The 15226-nt window shown below is 42.3% G+C and overlaps 1 long non-coding RNA gene across 2 annotated transcripts; it reads left to right on the top strand.

Moving 5' to 3' along the window:
• The first annotated feature begins 6991 nt into the window (after positions 1–6991).
• Positions 6992–14946, top strand: LOC116867112. Of its 2 annotated transcripts, none has more exons than XR_004382555.1 (4): positions 6992–7089; positions 13928–14194; positions 14271–14333; positions 14650–14946. It is a non-coding gene; the product is annotated as an uncharacterized LOC116867112 (long non-coding RNA). The 2 variants fall into 2 exon arrangements; XR_004382554.1 differs by lacking the exon at positions 6992–7089 and adding an exon at positions 8807–8889.
• Positions 14947–15226: the final 280 nt, after the last annotated feature.

Below are 15226 nucleotides of genomic sequence, written 5' to 3'. Positions count from 1 at the left end.
CAGTTGCCCCTTCTTGACCTTTTTTGTTGTTGTTGTTGTTCTCATCAAGCAATTTATTACCAACTCCTCTCTACTCATGTCAACTCCAGTCCTCCTCTTTCTCATTTCTGCCTACACTCTTCAAAACATGTACCCATACTGTTTCTATTGGCAGACATGAACTAAACATCAACCTGATACTCTGGCAAATTAAAGTGAACTGTTCTGGATCATATTCACTCTTTGGGGTCCCGTCTCCCATTCTACTGTGAAGCATCACTGCTTGCTTGAGGGCATTCACTAAGAGACCTTGCCTATGCCCAGAGGTGTATCACTGGCTCTCCCTCCGAACACAGACTCATAGAATAATGGGACTGAGGGTCAACCTAACCACTCTCAGAGAGCACCTGTCGTTCCAGCCGAGTTCTCAACTTTTAGCCATTACTCCCTATAAATAAATAATTACCTATTTTCATCTGGACATCATTGGGCAAAATGTTAAAGCAGGTAAAGTGTCATTCCTGGTGTCCTTACTGGAGAAAACACCCAGAGTCTCCTTGGGCTTTTTCCCACCTTTCTCCAACTACCTACCCCCCCCCACTGCAGACCACAGTCTTGGATTGAAGGTGTCCATCACCATAACTAGCACCACCTCCAATCTCTGCCTGTGGAAAGTTCCCCGTCACCTTCCTAAGTCCAGCTCAAATGCAACCTCTTCTAGCAGGCCTTTCTTGATGACCAGCCTGCATCTTTCTCTCTTCTGAAGCCCTATGGCTCTTGGAATTGCCTTTGCTATGGTACTTGGCACTTTTCTACCACTAGACAGTGAGCTCCTCGAGGGCAGGATCCATGTCTGATTCATCTCTGGGTCCCCTGTGGGACTGAGCCCAGTGATCACTCTTGGAGGCATGCAGGAATGGCTGAGGAAGGAGTGAGGCTCTAAACATAGCACAACACACTCTCTCAGTAGGTTAGGAGGAACATGGGCCTGGGGTCTACCTCTTCATAAAGCTGGTTATTTCCTTTCCTCTTGCATTCTCACTCCCAATCCATTCCCAAAGGACCTCTCCCATTCACTATCTTCAGCTAACTGTCACTGTGAGGAGAATCCTCTGTGAAGGCTTTAGCTGTTAACAGCTTAGAATGTTACTGCTCCCAGAAGTCTTTGCACTCACCAGTAGGGGTGGGATGGGATGGGGTTGGGGGTTGCTAAAGGAGGAGAGGGTGAAAACCTTTAGTTCCCAATGACATGCCCTCTTATTAGAGGATTTAGGCATGACAGGTTGGGCAAGGAAAGAATTTGGGGGATTGGGAGAGCTACTTCTTGATACCTGTCGAGTCATAGCCGTTTAGTATTTTGAGCTACTCTTCTTCTCTTTCTGCCTATGTTTCTTTTAAAAAGATCTCCCAGCACAGAGTAGCCCTTAAATAAGTTATAATCATTAATGTCAGTACTAATAAGTCAAGAACATAAGCAACATAGACACATAGCCCAGTATAAACACATGAATGCTTGGAGGTGCCAGGTATAGATGTAGATAAATTTTTTAGAATTTCTGAAGTGTCAGTGGAGATATTGAAAGCTCTGCTTCCCTGGTGGTGGAAACAGTCTGAACAAAGATAAGGAGGTTATGTTATGTATGCACAGGAAGTGGCCAGTGACTGAAGAGAGGATCCTCCTAAAAGACTGACAAATGGAGTTGGTTAGATGGGTGGAAACGAGAGGGGAGAGAGGGTCCATGTTGAAGAGAAACCTGATGACAAATTCAACTTTGAGTTGTTGATAGGTCAGAAAAAGGAAATGTCCCCTAGGAGCCTAAAGATCCCAGGCGGTGAGTAGATAAGTAGGGCCCAGGGTCATAGGCAATTCATGGATCCTGTAAAGCAACAAATGCAAAGGAAAGAGCAGGGTTCAGCATTCATGTTCAAATGAAAAAGTTGGGGATGGAGAGGGTGATAGTGGTGATAGATAGTGCTTTTAGTGCCTTTGTGCTCTGTAACAGTAAAGTCCAGAAATGTGAGGTCGGGTAGAAAAAATATAGAATGGGAGATGGAGAACTTATTAGAAACCCTAAGTGTGTTCTAAAGACAGCTTGGCTTAAATTAAATATTGACATTGTATTTACTTAATGATTTAAAAAATAACGTTTTTGCTGTTTTTCTGGGTTGGAAGACATATGCAAGTGTCCATAAAATTGAGTCGAAGGTCCCACTTGGCGCTCTCCTTGGTGCTGGATTTGCACAGTGCATTCCTTGTCTTAGGGATTTATGGAAACCAATGCTTTCTCCTTGTTCTTCTCCCTTTAGGTGCTAGCCGGGAAGTAAATCTTGCCAAATAAAATCACCTTTACATGACTTGTGTTTCTCCTCCACCCAGCATCACTAAGGTTAACGTTTGCTGTGAAGTATTGAATAGAGACAGCAGTCCTTTCCAGGAGTAAAACTCTCCTTTTTTTTTTTCCAAACCAAATCTTGTTAATAGTAGTTTTCAGGGGGTGGTCAGATTATGAAGACTGTTTATTTCCTTTACATTTTCCACATTTTCCAAATGTTACTTCTATAGTTAAATTTGTATTTCTTTAAGAGAGAAAAGTAGATTGGAGATGGAGTTACCACTCTTAGAAAGTCTTGTAAGATAACCATAAGCTGTGAAATTCTCAGTGACATGGCATTTCTTCTGTGTCTCCTTTAAGAGAAAATTCTCGGCAAAATATTCAGGTTTTTAGAATTTATTTGTAAAGATTTATTTATTTTAGAGAGAGAGTGCACACAAGTGGGGGGGAGGGGCAGTGGGGAGAGTCATCAAGCCGACTCCCTCCTGAGCATGGAGCCCCAGGTGGGTTTCTATCTCACAACCTGTGAGACTGTGACCTGAGCCAAATGTGAGAATTGGATGCTTAACCAACTGAGCCACCCAGGAGCCCCTAAAGTTTATTTTTAAGAAGATAAATGCAAAAAACTCTGTAACTTAAGCTTTAGGATTTTAATTCAAAATAGTTTATGGGGTACCTGGGTGGTTCATTGAGTTAAGTGTCTACCTTCTGCTCAAGTCATGTTTCCAGGATCCTGGGATTGAGTCCCTGCATTGGGCTGTTCAGCGGGGAGCCTGTTTCTCTCTCTCCCTCTGCTGCTCCCACTGCTTGTGCTCTCTCTCTCTGTCAAATAAAATTTAAAAAAAAAATAGTGTACTACTCCAGGTGCCTGCTTTTCTTCCTTTCAATGTAGAACAACACCTGTGAGTACCAACTCTTCAGTGCATTACAGGAAAATTTTGGGTTTTGGAAGATTCCTGAAAAAACCATAAGGTCATGGCCTATGTTATATGTCTAGGAAAAATTCAGCTAGCAGGGATGAATGGATAACATAGTCATATGCTTCAGAATGTCTCAAAACCAAAGTCAGACACTATGAACTTGACACATGAAGCACTGGGTGCTGCTCACTGCCCTCCACTGTTGTCTTCACACCCCCATGCTCTGAACCAGCTGACAATGTCCCCTGTCCCCACATACTTTCTGCTGGACTGTTGTTAGGCTTTCCATTCTTTCTCCAACCTTTACAAAGCACCTAGTATGTGCCTTTTACTGCACTTTTGCTCTGATATGATAAAAATGGACATGATAGATCCCTTCCCTAAAGACACTTAAGAACCAAAAGGAGAGGCAGCTATGCCAAGGTGACAGTAAAGCAGATGACTGTTGGCCCACAGGCTTATACAGGGTGTTAGGGAGCAGAGAAAGCTCCTAATTTTGCTTGGTGAAAGAGGGTGGGAAATAAATAAGGGAAGAGGGTCACAAAGGAGGGGACACTTGCATTAATTCTTCAGGTATATTGAGGAGGGGTCAATGGGAGAGGATCTGGGGGTGCAGACCCAGAGAGAAGAACCAGGAAGCTACTTCAAGAGAAAGGCTCAGGAATGATGAAGGGACTTACCTGGGACCTATTCTGCTGCATTGTTAATTGGAAGACTTGAGCCCCATGGACTGAGAACATGGAGGGGGGTAGATATAGTTGGTGGAATTATAATTCCACTGTAATTCTATAGTAGGTGGAATTCAGCTCCCCAAGATTCCAACCCCCTGTAGAATCCTCTCCCCAGGACAGTGAGCAGGACTTAAGAAGATGTAATTTCATGCCTGTGATTATGTGACCTTATATGGTAAAGGGGGTTTATATAGATATAATCAAAGTCCCTAATCAATTGACTTTAAACAAATTAAAAGGACAATTATCCTGGGCCTGAACTAAGCAAGTGATCTAAAAGTGTATAGGTCTTAGCAGAAGTCAGTGATTCCAAGCAGAATATAGGCTCTCCTGTTGACTTTGAGGAAAAATCTTCCATGTTGTGGAGAAAACCACATGGCTAGGAAGAGCATGTGGCCTATAGGAGTTGGAAATGAATTGAACAAGCAGTGAGCTTGAAGAAAACCCTAAGCCTCAAGTGAGATGGCAACCTTGGCCAACACCTTGATTCCAGCCTGAGGAGACCCTGAGCAGCTATCCTGTACCTGTGCCCACGTGGGATAATAAATTTATGCTGTCTTTTTTTTTTTTTTAAGATTTTATTTGACAGAGAGATCACAAGAAGGTAGAGAGGCCGGCAGAGAGAGAGGGGGAAGCAGGCTCCCCACTGAGCAGAAAGCCCAATGCAGTGCTCAATCCCAGGACCCTGAGATCATAACCTGAGCCATAACCTGGGTGGCTTAACCCACTGAGCCACCCAGGCACCCCTAAATTTATGCGTCTTAAGCCTCTAAGTTGGTGGTAATTTGTTATGAGGCAACAGAAAACTAGTTCAGTGGGTAAAGAAAGAATAAATGGTGAAGACAGAGGAGGAGGAGGTAAGATCTAGAGCCCTAGTTTCCGTAGAGAAACTGGGGAACAAAAAACATTCTGGTCAGCTGGTCAGTCAGTGAGAGGTGCTGAAGTATAAAGTCAGGCAAAAAAAGCCCTGCCTACTTCCTAAGGATCCCTGTGATAGGAACAAAACCCGAGAGACTTTCCTTCTCAAGAGGAATGCTCAGGTTGAGAGGTGCTGGCTTCGGCTCCATGACTTTTCTTGCCCAAGAAGAGATCAGTGGAAAGGAGATGATGTTTATATCCTGGGGAGATGTTAAAAATGTGTTTCATTCAAAGGCAAATACATAATTTTTGTACTATGAAACTTGACAAGTTTCTTCCCCGAAATTTAGTTGTTTCCTAGCACTTTCTTTCATGTTGTTACTTGCTACCAAAGATGCAAAAGCGTATTCTTGCATTTTGTGGTGCATTTTAATTCTTTCAAAATATTGAAAAAAAGTGTAGCCAGTTTATTTTTCCCTTCAAAGGAACCAATATTTGATTTTCTTCTTTGTCACACTGGTGAATCATTTCAAAGTTTGAATCATTTTAGAAAGTCCAGAGGGACTATTTCTTTAACACTGGAAATAATCAGCGGTTATATAATATGCATAAGAAGGACAAATAATTTTTAAAAAGAAATCCCTTCATCTCTTTTTCTTCTGCCATCTCAAGAACCCTAAGTCTTCACTGAAAATAGTAAACCATTTTTAATAACAAAGTTATCTTCCTATGAAATTTTAAAGCTCTAGTAAATTTTGCAATAGAATATCAAGTGCCTATTCTGTGAGAAAAATATGGCATTGTACTGTCACATCCATAGGTGGAAGGAAATTACAGACATCTAAAGACAATTAACAATACAGGATGATTAAACGTGGCACAAGGAGTCCAGATAATCAAAGGTATAATTGCAGGGGAAGGAAGAATTGCCTAGAGTCTAGGTGACTAGCCCATCTTTGAAGGAGGAGTGATCTCCCATCAGTGGTGAGGACTGAAAAGGGGAGGGTTGGCATAAGGCAGGGAAAAGTTGGGAAGGTTGGAAGAGTCTAGGCATATTTGTGTAGCAATAAGTAAATCAGTTAGATTGAAGGTAGGATTCATGTAAAAGGAAGTAGGGGAGATGTTTGGAAAATATTACTGAGTCTAGGCTTTTCCTATGTACAGTGGAAAGCCACTGAAGTCTTCTGGACCCAACAAAAGCAAATGTTTCTTGAAGATCCATGGCGAGTTGTGTTTGTTTGGATTGGTGGCAGAGAGCCTATTGGGAGTTTATGGCAAAAGTGATAAGGACCCAACCATGGCAGGGGGAAAGCAGACAGAAAGAGGACATTCAAAATATAATATACAGAAAAATGCAAAAGATATGTTACTTCTCTAGGGAATTTATTGATGTCACAAACCTTCAAAGATTTTGGTCAACATCCAGCTTGTTTGGTGGGGACCAGTGGTCTCAGGCAACATTCCTTTCTCTTTGCAGAGAAATATAATTGTATGTAAGCTCACAGTGACATTTTTAGAGAATCAGCTCATGACTCATTGAGAACTTCAGTGGGAACTAGGGATGATTCCACCATCCTGCTGCTGCTACTCCTCACTAAGCAATCCCTCCTCCATCCCCAAATCACTTTCCTGGTCAGAAGAAGAGGTCCTGGAAAATGATGCCACCCTTACCTCACCTTTCCTTCCTTTGTGTCATGGTCAGAAACTGACCTTTTTTATTTTTGAGAGAGGGAAATATGCACTTGCCTGAATTATACTCCAAGGAGATACAGGTCTGGGGAACTTGCAGTCTGGCTTCCCAGTGGACTTCTTCCTCTCTTGTGAGCCTCAGATCCCACTATTGGTATCTCTTCCCCGTACTCCTCAGAATGACCCATATGTCACACAGAAAACCTCTGTGGCTCTAGTGGTGTGAGAAGGGAAACTTTCAGTCCCCAAAGTCTAAAGGCTGGTGCAGTGGAGAAAATAGAACCTGTACTCGGGATACCTAGGTTCCAGTCTACATTTTCCTTGTTAGGATCCTGAGAAAATCGCATCACCCTTGAATTTGTCTCCCTGTGGACCATGTAGGAATCACAAAGCTTATCACAAAGGCATGCTGGATTGTCGTGACAATGGTAAGTTAACTAATACACAGAACACCCTTGTTGATGTGATGCATGGCACCTACTTGTGCTAGCTAAACAGCTGACCCCTATTCTTTCTCCTGCTTTTTATCCTCTTTCCCAGATTGAACACCCTGGCATTACTTTGTTGTAGAAAGAGAAGGTAAGTGCTTTCAAAGAGAAAAGATAGCAGAGATGGCATGGGAGAGTAGTTAATCTTCCTTATGAAGAATTTTGTCCTTGGCAAATGGCCTCAGCTTCTCCCACTCTTGTTTTTTTTTTAATATAAGATTTCATCCTTTTTCCACTTCAAATGCTACTCTGGACACCCTCTGATGTCTTCATTTCCCTTTTGAGTTCTGGAGCCCCAAACCTGATTGTATTCTCTAAGACTACATTTATTAGGCAAGAAGACTATTACATGGAGTAATCTTGGCATTTTGTAGGATTCATAAAACTTAAAGTAGTACCTTATATACTGTTTTGTGAAAGTGATTTGCTATTGGTTTTCATCAGAAGAGAGAGACAATCCTTCAATAGTTGTTTTCTAGAAAGGGAAAGCCCCAGAATCAGGCTGGGAAATGCTAACAACATGTTGCAGTTCTGAGGGACATGAGAGATCTTAAGAAAGATTTCAGACTTGGATCCCAAATTTCTAGTCCGAATTTCTGCTATTTCACTAAATTGTGAGCTCATTAAGGTCAGGGATGATGTTTAAGCCATTTTTGTATTTCCAAGATATAGCACATAGGGACATTCAATACACCTTTGTTGAATGAACATCTATATCAAGTATCAACCCAAATAAGGCAGAACACTTGGAGGCATAGACTCCTGGGACTTGGCACCACCAGACCAGGGTTATAGGATTCCTAAATACAACAGTTTCTATCAGTGGGCCTCTGCCAGTAAGTCCTAGGGCAGCACCAACTAAAAGTAAAAGAGATGGATTCCAAGTATGTGGCTAGACTTCTAGGTCCAACCAAATGGAGGAGGGACATTGTACTCTCTGACACTGATCGACAACTAAACACTGAACAAAATACAAACACACAAAGCAATTAATTAAGGACTCTGAAAGTAAGTAAAAGCAAGTGGACTGGGGCAAGAAAGAAAAACTCAATATATGACCAATATGGTGGCAGTGAGTTTCTTAAAATTTTTCTCCTGACTTTGACCTGAGGGTGAGCCGACTCATGAAACTGCATAGCAGTCATAGACAGCAACAACTATAAAAAGCAGCCCATCTTTTTGGACAAATGACCTGGAAAGGGGGCCCTTGCAAGCCAGAGTGTGTGGGGAAAATTCTTGTTCACATATATTTTCTCTCTCAACTCAGTCTCAAAGCCAGATGCAGCTTCCAAACTATACTGCCACCACCATAGCAGCAGCCTGGGCACCTAAAATCCCTGAGAGAAAAATCTGTACCTCTGGATAGAAGGATGTAGAAAAAGGACCTCTGCTAAAATGCCCTCTTGCCATTTTATCCAGAGGGCAGGCCTAGTAGAATGAAACTCTGTGATGTCATTATTGGCTCTAACTGAGAAAGAGCCCCATCTTGCTGGTCAGGAGACCAGCAAAAGGTGATTCTAGGAGCTGAAGAATGTGAGGGAAATCCTGGAGAGGAAAGAATGGGAGAAAGGGATTCCATGTATGAACCAGCATAAGTCCTGGGCTTTACCTCCAAACTCTGCATGTGTGGAATACACCCAAAAGCACAGCATAGTCTTTGGAACCTGAACTGAGAGTGGAACCTCTGCACACAGAAGGTGAAAGAACTGCAGTCTGCACTTAACTGGTTTGCTTAAATGCTAAAATGAAACAAAACAAAAAAATCAACATGCTCTGATTTTTCACAGGACCCAGAGTTACATAACATTCCATATAAAATACCTAAGATATAATGCAAAATTACCCAATGTGCTAAGAACCAGGAAAATCTGACCAATTCTCAAAGGAAAAGGTAAGACAATGTTGAAATTCTAAGAAAAAAGATTTTAAACCAATTGTTACAATCATTCTTCATGATGTTAAAGTAAACACTCTTGAAGTGTATAGAAAGACATTGTCAATAGATTTGAAATAGAAACTTTTTTGAAATGGAAATTGTAGAACTAAGAAATACAACATCTGAAATTAAAAAAAATTCACTAGATGGGCTCAATAACAGAATGCAAGTGACAAAGGGAAGAGTCAGTAGACTGGAAGACAGATCAATAAAAATGATCCAATCTGCAGAACATAGAGAAAAATGTTTGAAAAAATAATAAATAGAGCCAAAGGGACCTGTGGAACAATATCAGATTGTCTGACATCTGTGTCATTGTAGTTCTTAAGGGAGTGGAGAAAGAATGGGAGATTAGAAAATAGTTGAAAAAAATTAATGGCTGAAGATTTCCCAAATTTGGCAGGAGATATAAGTTTATAGATTCAAGTAGCTCAGCAAACCCCAAACAGAATAAACTTAAAGAAAACTGAACATCCCACCATTCCCTGATATTTTACCCACCAGTGCCCTTCTTAGACCCTGAAGACATTTGAGTTTTTGACCCTGGAGTCAGGGAAGGAGCACATGAATAGGACTCAGACTCCTAGGGACACTCCCTAGTGTGAGACCCAGGGAAAACCAGTTTCCCTGCGGGGCCTCAGGTCCTCATCTAGAAAATCTTAGGGTTGAACTACATGATTTTCTAATTTATTTCCAGCTCTTACATATTAGCCATTATTAGCTATTCTGTGAACTTTTTCTGTTCAAAATGATAACATTATCAAAACTTAATGCTCTGAAACAAGAAACTACTTTCCTGCCAAGTCTTTCCACCCTTTGTAATGGTGCAACTGACTGAAATGGAGATACTCACAGAACACAACCAAAAATGAAGTTTTGTAGAAACCAGAATGGAGGTTGGTTTTCCCCAGCAGCTTCCTACAGAGCTCTTTGAACATCATGGGAAGCCTGGAATTCCTTGCAAAGGAAAGGAAGCTCATCAGAAAACTTTTCACTCTCCAAAAATGTATTTCCAATCTCATCATGTTTCTCAAAGGCTAAGGAATGGAATGGAATGCCCCCATGGCCTCAGATTCCTAGTTTGATGTCAAGTCTTGTCAGAATAGGTTAAATCTAACTACCACTTGTATAGCAACTTAAAGCAAACAGAGCAGTTCTCTTTCATGCATAATTTCATTTTATCCTCCCAACCACCAACCTCTGCGGTAGGTTGTATCAGTCTCCTCCTGTTTCCTCAGAGGAAACAGTCTGAGAGAGGTTGAGAGTTTTACCCCAGGCCATCTAGTACTAAGCTTGAGAAAGTGCCAAATCTCTGGCTTCCAGTTCTGTCCTTTTTTCCCACCACCAGGAACAAGAGGCCCTAGGCAATACCCAGAGCCAAGCTGTGACGTGAAGCTACTAGGCAAGAGGCCAGTTACCCCACATTTTAAGGACAAGCTGTGGTACATTTGATCCACTAGATCATTCCTCCCAAGAGAAACATGGTGTTAAAGGTTGGCTCCAGTACTCTCTGTCCCTCGCCCAGTCCCTCCTGCCACTAGCCAGGCTACTTGGCATGGAGAGTCTCTCTGATATTAGATACAAGCTCTTTTGAAAATGTCTTTCTTCCCCTACTTCCAGCTGCTTGAGAATGTGCTTGACTTTGAGTCAAGTAGGTTTAGGAATTGGTGGTTGCTTGTTCAGGTTTTGCCACTGAGGGGCCTTGAAGGGCTTTGCTGCTTGACCCCCCACACAGGCTTCCTCCCTGCTCTCCTCTCCCCCAAGGAATTGCTGTTCCCTCCCATTCTTGTACATTCATTCAGCCTCCACTCTGCATTGATGTTCCTGGAGGTCATCCTTCCCTCCTTTCATGAGCCAATTTCATCTCATTTACTCACACATTGTCCCTTCATTTTCAGGAAAAATACAAAGTAGTCTCTTTGAGTATGATAATTCTGAGTCATTGCATACCATCATCATTTCAGAACAAAAAGATGTCAAAAGGTGGGTGGGTTCATTTCATTTAGCAAGAGAGTAGGCTTCTCTTCTTTGTTTTATCCTTAATGACTCATTCAACCTGAATCAAAGCTGAGTAGTCTTGGCCTTTGAACAGGAGGCTGGGGCCTGAAGGGGGAGGAGCAGGGTATAGGTACCAACCAAGCTGGGGCCATGTCCACGTGGCATGGAGTGGGCAGAAGGGACTGAGAAAATAGAATGGTAGCATGGTGCCATATGAAGCCCTTGTTCAACTCTGGACTTCTTGTTTTCCCATCTATAAAAACCTCAAAAGGATCACACAAGAGTGGCTCAAGACTGGGGTGTATGACCTCACTATAACTATTTTTCTGAATCACTGTGTTTTTCTACTTGGGCATTGGAACCTTGATTCAGGAAAAGAGGTTCAACCCTCACCTGTCTTAGATACCTGAGGAGGTAGAGAAAGGAGGCTTTGCTGGCTGAGTTAGCTTGGATCCTACCTCTACTACTTCCTGGCTCTGTGACCTTGGGATAAGTTTTTCAGCTCTCTGTGTCTCATTTATAGTTTTCTTATTTATAAAAAGAGAATAGTACTTATCTTGATAAGGTGATGTGAGGATAAAATGTAATATCTGCCACAGTTATCTCAGGGACTTCCTTGACTTACATGCAGGATATACAGGACAGAGGACAGGTAGGCTGAGTGGGCTTGGACAGTCTTTTAATATCCCTCAGTGTATTCTTTGGTAAAACTGGAATAATAACATGTGCTTTGCAAGAGGTTTCTGAGTGTTAGAGATGATATAGTAAAGAGTCCGGCACAGCATTAGGACTTTAAGTGGTGCTGCTCATCAGTTAGAGGTTATCAGTATTTACCTTATCCAGGGCCAATGCTGGGTCAAAGCAGGAGACACCAGTGGGTTTTGAGCCAGAGAAGGTGGGACCAAGATGCCATCAGCATACAGGCTAGGGCCAGTACTTAGAGGTATTGTGCAGGATGCTCGACAGGGGATGGTGTCCAGCAAGAGTTTACACCCCAGAACCAGAGAGGCTGCCCCACGCACACACTCATACAGCTGTATTTTCCACAGTGTTGGGTTCAGGGAGTCTCCCTGATGGGTTCACAGGCCTCACAATATAAGCTGCCAGGCAGGTCTCTGCAGAGGCCTAGAAATAGGATAGCAACACTCGAGAGCAATAGCTCTCAGCATGAGGACCCAGGTCACTGCAGAAGATTCACAAACAAAAACATTCCCTTTGGGGAAGGAACTTTTGGGTTTTTCTTTCCTGATGGAAACTGGGATCTATGGGGTTTTGGTCATGCTGGGCTGTCTAGTGGTTCATAGACCTCTTGAGGTTCCCACACAAGTGGCCTTGGGGTACGCAAAGGACTCTGAACCATTCTGGGAAGGGAATGGGATTCGTTTCTCCAGTTCCTTCCTTCACCAAGTTTTAGTTGCATACCATGGAGAACCAGGTCTCAGCATCTCTCCCCCAAAAAACCATGACCAAACCATGTGCTAAACAAATCATACACTGTTCCGTCTCAATAATCTTACTTGCATCATTGTGCAGCCTGGAATGTCCTCTCCAGTCACTCAAATCCTACCCATATAAAAGGCCCAGCACCCATCCTAACTTTTCTGGGAAGCCTTACAAGATCTTTCTAGCCCACAGAAATTATCCCTTCCTCAGAATACATGGTTGTGCCACCATTTTCTTTCTGGATAGCTCTTATTCTATGTTTTTTTTAGCATCTGTCTTTGGTATTCTTAATTTTTTTCTTCATGAATATTGGTTTCTTTCATCTTTCTCATTTCTTCCTTCCAGCTCATCACCAAAGCCTGTTGTTTGTGCCTCTCAAAATTATCTTAAATCCATCAGCTTCTCTTTACCTATCAGGGTCAATCTCTGGTTCAAACCACCATTACTATAGCAGCCTCCTGAGAAGTCTCCTCCATCAGGACCAACCCTTGTAATTCATTCTTCACCCTGAGCCCAGAGGAGTGTTTCTAAAATACAAATCTGCCTCAGGATGCCTTGGTGGCTCAGTCAGTTAAGCATCTGCCTGAGCATGGCTCAGGTCATGATCCCAGGGTCCTGGGATTGAGTTCCATTGTCAGACTCTCTGCTCAGCGAGAAGCCCACTTCTCCCACTGCCTGCCACTCCCCCTGCTTGTACACACTCTCTCTCTGACAAATAAATAAAATCTTAAAAAAATATATATATAAATCTGCCTCAACCCCTTTATCCCATTAGCCTCAAGATAAAATATAAACTTTCCAACAGTCTTTTCAAAGGCCTTCATTTACAGGTCTCTACCCACCTCTGCAGTCATATTTCTTAATATTTCTCTCCCCCAACCCCTTCCACCATTATCACTGAGACCTGCCACATTGTGGTCATGATAAACCCTTCTTTGCTCCTCACACACACATGCTATTAGACATTCCATCTGGAATTCTCTTCCTTCCCCCCCACCATGACTCTCCCACAGCACTTGCTGCACCTACACGTATTTAGTTCAGGTCTCTAGTTCCATGTTCTCTCTTCCGCTGAGCCTTCACTTGATCTTAGCCAAAAGGCGGAGAAGCGATTCTTCCACTGAGCCTTGATGCCTACCAGCCCCCAACACACACCCCAGTCTTGGTGACCTACCCAGAGCTCCCTGTCCCCTCCTCATCACCATACTTTTAATTCCACTTTATAGTTGCCTGTTTACTGGTATTTGTCCCCCAGTAGACTATAAGCAATTTCAGAGCAGAAACTGTATCTGCACAGTTTACTGTTGCATACCCAATGCTGGGTGCAGTGTCTACCTTTCATCGATGCTAAAGAAATAATTTTTAAAAAAATGAATGGAAAGAATCTATACATCCAAATCTTCAAGGGCAATAAACATTTTATATGCTTCTCTGTATCTCCCTTCAGCGCCTGATTCAGGGACCTGTGTTTTCTAGGGACAGAGGGAAAGAGGTAATGCCCTCATTATTTAAATAGAATGTTCCTCTATTTTTTGCTATTTCCCTTTTCCAGACTGAAAGCCTTTTGAACTACATGCTGACAGGAGTGCAGCTGACAACGCAGTGACCTAGATCTGCTGCCAGGGGTGCCAGATGAGCAAGAAAACCCACAAAATTCAAGGCCTCAGAAGCTGAATGGGCCACTCATCAAGGAGGAGCTGGAAAAAGCCTTGAGGGAGTCCAGAAATTGAAGCTCTCATCCTGGCTCCTTCATTCAGTAGCTCTATGACCACAGGCAAATCACTTAGCCATTGAAGTTCAGTTTCGTCATTGGTAAAATGTAAGAAAAAGGTTTATCTTCACATAGAGCTTGGAGTTATCATTCATTAATAAACATATCACCACATTCCCACCAGAGGTGAGGAAGAATTGGGCTGTTTACAACCTAAAGATCAGGATACCATATCATTACAAACAAGGTAAGCGTTTTTGTAACCATAATCATATATTATATGAGGCTTTAAACTAGGTAGTGAGTTTTCATATTTTTAATTATTAAAGTAACTGCAGCTATATATCAATAACCATTATTCCCCTCTTGCCTATCAATTTATTAGAAATGGCAATATGTCCAGTTAAAAACTATATTCCCCAGCCTCCCTTGTAGCTAAGATAATCATGTGACTAATCTAACAGGTAAGATTTGAGCAGAAGCATAATGTATAGCATCCATGTAAAGCCTCACTAAAGGAGCAGAATGCACTCTTTACCTTCTTTGTCCTCTCCTTTCTGAAGGCTGAATGTGAAAAAGATGTCTGGAACTTGGCAGCCATAGTGGACCATGAGGTGATGTGCTAAGAATGGTGGAGCAGCAAGATAGAAGGAGTTGGGTCTCTGACTCCTGGAACCACCATCCCAACCCTCGGTTATCTTCTGTTGGACCTCTTTGCCATAAGAGAGAAATGATTTCTATCTTCTTTAGGCTACTGTTATTTTAGTTTTCTTGTCACACGTAAACTTAGCCCTAACTGATAAAATAATCATCTATTCAAGACCCTGTGCTAAATGCTGCACTTACTGTAAAGATATAAAGGTTTTAGATACACAAATAATTGAGCAGGAAGGCTCTGTCTGGTATGAAGGAAATGCTAAGAAAGGTTTGGCCTGGTAGGGCTATGTGGATATGAAGAGGATTTTATGAGATGAGGCCAGGGAATATTATGGAAGGAGCTTAAATGCCAGGCTAATGACATTGGACTTGACCCAGTGATGGGCAAACAGCAAGTAAGCTTGCCTCCAATTTGCGAATGAAGAAACCCAGGCCTTATCAGATTACAGGACTTATTCAAGGACACCCAGCTGGTAAGCTGCA

This window comes from Lontra canadensis, unplaced genomic scaffold, assembly GCF_010015895.1.
Source record: "Lontra canadensis isolate GAN:19392208 unplaced genomic scaffold, GSC_riverotter_1.0 scaffold12, whole genome shotgun sequence".
NCBI lineage: Eukaryota > Metazoa > Chordata > Mammalia > Carnivora > Mustelidae > Lontra > Lontra canadensis.
This window is presented reverse-complemented; position numbering and strand designations above follow the sequence as displayed.